This window comes from Herpailurus yagouaroundi, unplaced genomic scaffold (genome assembly GCF_014898765.1).
Source record: "Herpailurus yagouaroundi ecotype Mexico unplaced genomic scaffold, PumYag 67793, whole genome shotgun sequence".
NCBI lineage: Eukaryota > Metazoa > Chordata > Mammalia > Carnivora > Felidae > Herpailurus > Herpailurus yagouaroundi.
In genome coordinates, this window is record NW_024420586.1 from 4,196,147 (window position 1) to 4,203,529 (window position 7,383).

General features: G+C 40.9%; 1 pseudogene; it reads left to right on the forward strand.

Moving 5' to 3' along the window:
- The first annotated feature begins 786 nt into the window (after positions 1 to 786).
- LOC121026151 (40S ribosomal protein S2-like) lies at positions 787 to 1,892 on the forward strand (annotated as a pseudogene).
- Positions 1,893 to 7,383: the final 5,491 nt, after the last annotated feature.

Genomic DNA, 7,383 nt, shown 5'->3' on the forward strand with positions numbered 1-7,383 from the left:
GTAGAAGCAGACTCTAGGAAGCTAGGATGTATGTGAAGTCATTGCAGTTAGAAGAGAGGCTCCAGAACAGTGGCAGAATGTAATCAAATATGAATAGAGAACAAGGAAAGGAATCTAGTTATTGAGGACTCACAGGAAACGAAGAGTCAAACCAAGTTGATGCTCATTTACTGGCTTGACTACTAACATTCCTCCTGGACAAAAATTAGTCCCAGAAAATGGGATAGGGATAAACTTATATGTGGGAAGTAAAAGTGTTTACTTCTTTGTGTTGAAGTGTCAGAATTAAAGAAGCCAAACAGACTATTGTAACATGAACCTTGTCTAGGATGCTGGTAGTTAAAGAGGAAATTCAGAGGTGGATTTCAAATGAATTGAGAGGGAGGAATTGATTGAATTTGTGGAGTAGTTGGAGGTTGAGAAAGCTGTCAATGAGCTTTTTAAACTTTGTATGCCTGGGACCAGTTAGTAGAAAAAGGATAGGTCAATTAGAGTCGCTCTTTGGGGTAAAGAGGAGCATCAGTTCTGTGTTAAGCATACTGAGTTTAGTGTGATGTTGGAGATAGTTACAGAAACAATGGAGCCATGTGAGGAAAAATATTGCATGACCTACTGCACCGAGTATTCTTATATTCTTAAGTAACTATAACCATCTTACATGATCTTTTGTTGGTCTCAATAATGTTTCTGTAGCTGGCAGTCCAGAGTGAATGATTAAGATGATAATGGAGAAGGCAAATAATTTAAATTTACAAAGAGTTCACTTCTTCTTTGAGAAAACACTAAATGGCAGATGATGCCGGTGCTGTAGGAAGGCCTGGGCGGGGGGGGGGGGGGGGTGTTGCAAGGGCCCTGGAATGGGGTGTTGGGGTGGCTTCTGAGGAGGCTCCAGCAGCAGCACCATCTGGGGCCGAGGCCATGGAGCTCGCAGAGGCAAGGCCAAGAACAAGGAGTGGATCCCCATCACCAAGCTGGACTGCCTGGTCAAGGACATAAAGATCAAGTCTCTTTGAGGAAATCTGTCTCTTCTCCCTGCCCATCATTGACTTTCAACTGGGGGCATCCCGCAAGGATGGTGTTTTGAAGATTATACCTGTGTAAAAGCAGACCCATGCTGGCCAGTGGACCAGGTTCAAGGCATTTCTTGACATCAGAGATTACAATGGATGAATCGTTCTTGGGTGTTAAGTACTCCAAAGGAGGTAGCCACTACCATCTGTGGAGCCATCATCCTGGGCAAGCTTTCCATGGGCCCTGTGGGACAAGACTACTGGGGTAACACGATCAGCAGGCCCCACACTGTTCCATGCAAGGTGACCAGCCACTGTGGCTCTTTGCTCGTGGGCCTCATCGTGCCCCCAGAGGCACTGCCCAAGAAGCTACTGATGATGGCCAGTATTGATGCCTCCTACACGTCAGCTAGGGCCTGCACTGTCACCCTGGGTGACTTCACCAAGGCTTCTTTTGATGCCATTTCCAAGACCTACAGTTATCTCACCTCTTTTTTTTTTTTTAATATTTTTATTTTATTTTTGAGAGAGAGAGAACACAAGTGGGGCAGGGTCAGAGAGAGGGAGACACAGAATCAGAAGTAGGCTCCAGGCTCTGAGCTGTCAGCACAGAGCCTGATGCAGGGCTTGAATCCACAAACTGGGAGATCATGACTTGAGCCAGTGTCAGACGCCCAACCAACTGAGCCATCCAGGTGCCCCGACAGTTATTTTACCTCTTAACTCTGTAAAGAGAATGTGTTCACCAAGTCTTTTATTAGGAATTCACTGACCATCTTTGTAAAGACCCACACCAAAGTCTCCATGCAGGGAACCCAGGCTCCACGTGTGGCCACCATACAGTTTTATACAAGAAATATAAAGTGAATTAAAGCCTGTTAATAATAAAAAGTAAATTTACAAGAAAAATTTACAATTTCACTTCTTAAGTTTATTTATTTTGACAGAGAGAGAGAGAGGGAGGGAGGGAGGGAAAGAGCATGTAAGCACAAGCAGGGGAGGAGCTGAGAGAGAGGGAGAGAGTCCCAAGCAGGCTTCCTGCTGTCAGCACAGAACCTGATGTGGGGCTTGAACTCACGAGCTGCAAGATCGATGACCTGAGCTGAAATCAAGAGTCAGTTGCTTAACTGACTGAGCCACCCAGGTGCCCCAAGAATACTTGCCTTTATTAGTAAGACTAATTAACTTGAAACTAAAAGAAAAATGACATTAAAGTATACAGTTGTTGAGCAAGAAAGCCAAGGTCTTTTAAATATATAAAAAATGAGACTAGGGGGGATTTAAAAGCTCTGGGTATGGATATGATCACTAAAGAAGGGACGGTGGAGTTAGTAGAGATGTGAGGATCTAGGCCTGGTGTAGACAAAAATTTAATAATGTAGCAGAGAGAGGAGGAATCCCAAAGGAGTTAAAAGAGCTGCTGGAGAAAAATCAAGAGAGAATAGTGTTTTGAGGAGCAAAGGGAAGTAGGTTTCTAGTGGGAAGTAGACAACACATCAAATAATCATGCTGGATCTGAATAGACAAAGTCTGAATGAACCATCCTAAGTCCCCATAAGATGTGATGCAGCATGATTCAAGGGTATTTCTTCACGTGACCACAGTTGGAACAAATTTCAGAATTTAACCAGAACCCCTTCCCACAATCTTTCCACTTTGTCTGATCAGGGGCTCTGGCCTTGAGTGCTGCCTCATAAGCCCTTGATGGTTACCTGTGTAGTTCACTGAGGCAAACTGGAAACTTTTTAGAAAAGTTTTTGGTGTTTATTTTTGAGGCAGAGAGAGACAGAGCACCAACAGGGGAGAGGCAGAGAGAGGGAGACACAGAATCCAAAGCAGACTCCTGGCTGTGAGCTGTCAACACAGAGCCCGACATGGAGCTTGAACCCACCAACCGTCAGATCATGGCCTGAGCCAAAGTCGGACGCTTAACCCACTGAGCCACCCACGCGCCCCCAAACTGGAAACTTTGAAAAAGTGTCATCTCATTGCTGCCTTGTTAGCCAGATAAGAATCTTGACTGATACTACCATGGATTTCAGTGTTTTCACTGAAGGTGGTGATGGTTGCTTTCTCTCAAGTTTCCTAATAGCCGTAAAGTGACTTGGTGTGAACTAATAGCCTTGCCAGTGCAGTGTTGAGCAAAAGTGGAAAAAAAAAATCAGTCATTTGTTTTATAACACACTAATCAACCTGTACCTCTTTCTCTCCTAACAGTACTGATTTTCATATGTAGTGTAATGTACCTAAATTTCCCTGATAAGTTTGAAATGGAAGCTGAATGTTTTACTGGGTTTCTTAAGGGCTATTTTATTTGGAGGTTGGCTGCTGACCATCAAATGGGAAAGAGAAATAACATTTGGTACAATGGCCAATTGCATGAAGTTAGGGACTTGGAAAGTTCCATTCGCACTTTGCCCCAGGCAGTAATGCAATCATAGTGGATTTTTACCTTTTTAAGATGCTGCTCATCTTCAAAACACATAATGCTAAGGTCTGAATAGCTTCATTTGACCTAGGAAGGGCTATTTTATTGCCTGAGAACATAGTCTGAGGACAGGTGGTCTTTGCAAGACCACGGGATTGGTGGAGTGGTGAGTTTGTGCACCATCCTGCCCTCCACAATTCACTAACCAGAGATCTCCTGCCACACTCAGTGTAGATTTGGATTCAGTCATTAAACTGAACCTCAAGGAACTACTTAGAACTCAGTAAAAGTGGAATTTCCTTTTACTTTCATGATTTTTTTTTTAACCTGCACGCTCTCTGGGCTTTCTCACATACTTGTATGGATGACTGTGAACAGAACATCTATTTTACTTAATTTCTCTTGCACTTTCAGATGTCAAATTTCCTTTCATCCTGTGTTAACTTCAGGATTTTCCATTTTCTTCTGATCTTATTTTTTATAATAAATCTCTGTCCTGTCAGGGTTCTAAGTGATATTAAGATGCTTCCTTCATAAATGGTAAGTATCCTAGTGAGATAAAATATTAGGGATTTCAGTGACTAGTAACCTAGATTATTTTTGCAAGGAAATTAATATATATTAGAACATTCTAATGTTAAATGATAGAATGGAGGTTATATTAAGAAATGATTTTTAGGGGTATCTGGGTGGCTCAGTCGGTTAAGCACCCGACTTCAGCTCAGCTCATGATCTTGCGGTTCGTGGGTTCGAGCCCCGCGTCGGGCTCTGTGCTGACAGCCTGGAGCCTGCTTCGGATTCTGTGTCCCCCTCTCTCTCTCTGCCCCTCCCCCGTTCATGCTCGCTCTCTCTCTCTCTCTCTCTCTCTCTCTCTCTGTCTCAAAAATAAATAAACATCAAAAAAATTAAAAAAAAAAAAAAGAAATGATTTTTAGGTGCCATTAACATCCTCAGCACTTTCAAGAATGAAAATACTTTTTGTGTTATATGTAACATTTTATATCTCCCTTTTTAACAATATCTTTAAAGTTACACTAAGTGAAATAAGTCAAAGACAAATAACATGATTTCGTTTATATTGGAAATCTAAGAAAATAAATAAATGAATAAAGAAGAGCAGAGTCAGATGCATGAATACAGAGAACAAACTGATGGTTGCCAAGGGGGAAAGGGAGTGGTGTGTGGCAAAATGGGTGAAGGGAGATAGGTGGTACAGGCTTCTAGTTACAGAACAAACAAATCACAGGATTAAGAGGAGGAATACAGTCAGTGGTATTATAATACTGTGTAGGGAGAGATGGTAGCAACACTTATGGTCACACAGTGTAAGGTATAAACTTGGGGAATCACTTTGTTGTACACATAAAACTAATGTATCATGTGTCAACTATACTCAAAATTCAAATACAACAAAAAGTAAATGGGTAGAAAAATAAAAGAAAAAAAAAAGAAGAAAGTAAGGAAGGGGCACCTGGGTGGCTCAGTTGGTTAAGTATGTGACTTTTGATTTTGGCTCAGGTCATGATCTCGTGGCCTGTGAGTTGAAGCTTCGCATCAGGCTCTGTGCTGATGGTGTGTAACCTGCTTGTGATTCTGTCTCTGCTTCTCTCTGCCCCTCACCTGCTTGTGCGTGTGCACTTGCTCTCGCTCTCTTTCTTTCTTTCTCTTGCTGGCTCTCAAAATAAATACATAAACTTGAAAAAAAACCTTATAGAAAAGCTAAAGGAAATTAAAATCTCATTCACATAAATTTGCAAGCATGAAAATCATTAAAAATGTTGAATATGCCTTTTTATGTTAATGACATTAATTTTTAAATAAATTATGCATATTAAAAATGAAACTACAAGAAATGAAGTCCCATCGAAAATACAAAGAAGATGGGGCCCCTGGGTGGCGCAGTCGGTTGAGCGTCCGACTTCAGCCAGGTCACGATCTCGCGGTCCGTGAGTTCGAGCCCCGCATCAGGCTCTGGGCTGATGGCTCAGAGCCTGGAGCCTGTTTCCGATTCTGTGTCTCCCTCTTTCTCTGCCCCTCCCCCGTTCATGCTCTGTCTCTCTCTGTCCCAAAAATAAATAAATGTTGAAAAAAAAATTAAAAAAAAAAGAAAATACAAAGAATTAAAATTTTCTTATTAGAATTAAACTATAATAATTTGATTTTCATTCTAAATATCTCCTTATTAATAGGTATAGAGAGAAGAATAGCTAGAATTTAAAAAATACTAAGGTAGGATTTTAGTGTGCATACAGATTTCAAATAAAATCATCAAATTTTATTTGATTTCAGTAAGAGGACAAAAGAAGTGAAGATAAGGTATTTGATAAGTTTACACCTCACAGATAATTTTTTTTGTTCCAGCTATAATGAGGTGTAATTGACATAAAACATCATGTAAGTTTAAGAGGTAAACCTGTTTGTAAAACCTGTTGATTTGATCCACATGTGTATTGAAAAGTTATTACCACCAAGGGGTTAGCTAACACCTCCATCACGTCGCATAATTACCATTTCTGTTTTGTGGGGACAACACTTAAGATATATGCTCTTAGCAACTTGTAATTATATGATATTATTAACGGTAATTACCCTACTGTACATTACATCCCCAGAACTTACTCATCTTATAACTGGACATTTGTACCCTTGACAGCATTTGTCCGCATCTATTACCCCTAACTCTCGCAATTCCCATTTTCTGTTTTTATGAATTTGTCTTTTTTAGATTCCACATGTAAGTGAGATCGTACAGTATTTGTCTTTCCCTGTCTGTCTTATTTCCCATAGTATAATGTTTTCAAGTCCCATCGATGTTACAAACCACAGCTAATCTCTCTGTTTTGTGGTCTTTCATCATTAGGCGATCAATATGCATTGACTCCCAAGTTAGGGAAGAGGAGGATGAGGTTCCTTATGTGGTGTATCACCCTAGATTTGGGTTAACTAAAAATCAATTTTTGGGGGGGGGTACCTGGGTGGCTCAGTCTGTTAAGCGTCCGACTTTGGCTCAGGTCATGATCTCCCAGTTCGTGAACTCGAGCCCCGTGTCAGGCTCTGTGCTGACAGCTCGGAGCCTGGAGCCTGCTTTGGATTCTGTGTCTCTCTCTGCCCCTCCCCCACTCAAGCTCGCTGTCTCTCGCTCTCTCACTCTCTGTCTCTCTTTAACATTAAAAATTTTTTAAACCAATTTTTTGATTACCCAAATTACTTTTAATAATTTGCACAAGCACATGTCTCTTTAACAACTTTATGAGGTACATGTTGATTTTCCACAATGTCAAATGAGGAAGGTAGACCCTCTGCTGCTCCCCAGTTCTTCTTCCTCTTGCACCTCTCACTTCCTATCCATTTTAATGTGACTTGTACATTCGGATTCTTTCAAGCTCTTAGTTGATTGTAATCAAAAATTTCACAACTAATAAAGTACATTTACAGAATCCAATAGTGGCTTCCAAGTTCACTCTGGTTATGGCCATTGCAGTCAGGAGGGGAGGTGAAAGAATAGAACAGAGTGACAGGTTCTTGGGTATGGTGTCCATGTCATCTGCCCATGTGTCATTGGGAAGAATTTAGAGGTGTGACCATTCATAACTGCAGGATGGGTCTGGATGAAGGATGACCTGGAACACCTGGTTTGTACCTCATTTTGCATGTGCATGTGTGTATACGTAGGATCAGTGCCAAGGGATGGAATTGTCGGGTGAGGTATTTCTAAATGAGGAAAGTGTGAGCATGCCTATTTTACTATAACTTCAAGACAGAGGGGTTACAAAAGTTTTTAGTTTTGTTCATTTGAAAGATGAAAAGTGGTATCTCAGCATTTTAATTTGTATTCCTTCTATTTTGAGTAATGTTCAGCGTATTTTACGTGTTTGATATCCATTTGAATTTCTGTGAACTGCCCTTTCACACCTTTTGCCTACTTTTCTTAATAGGCTATTGGTT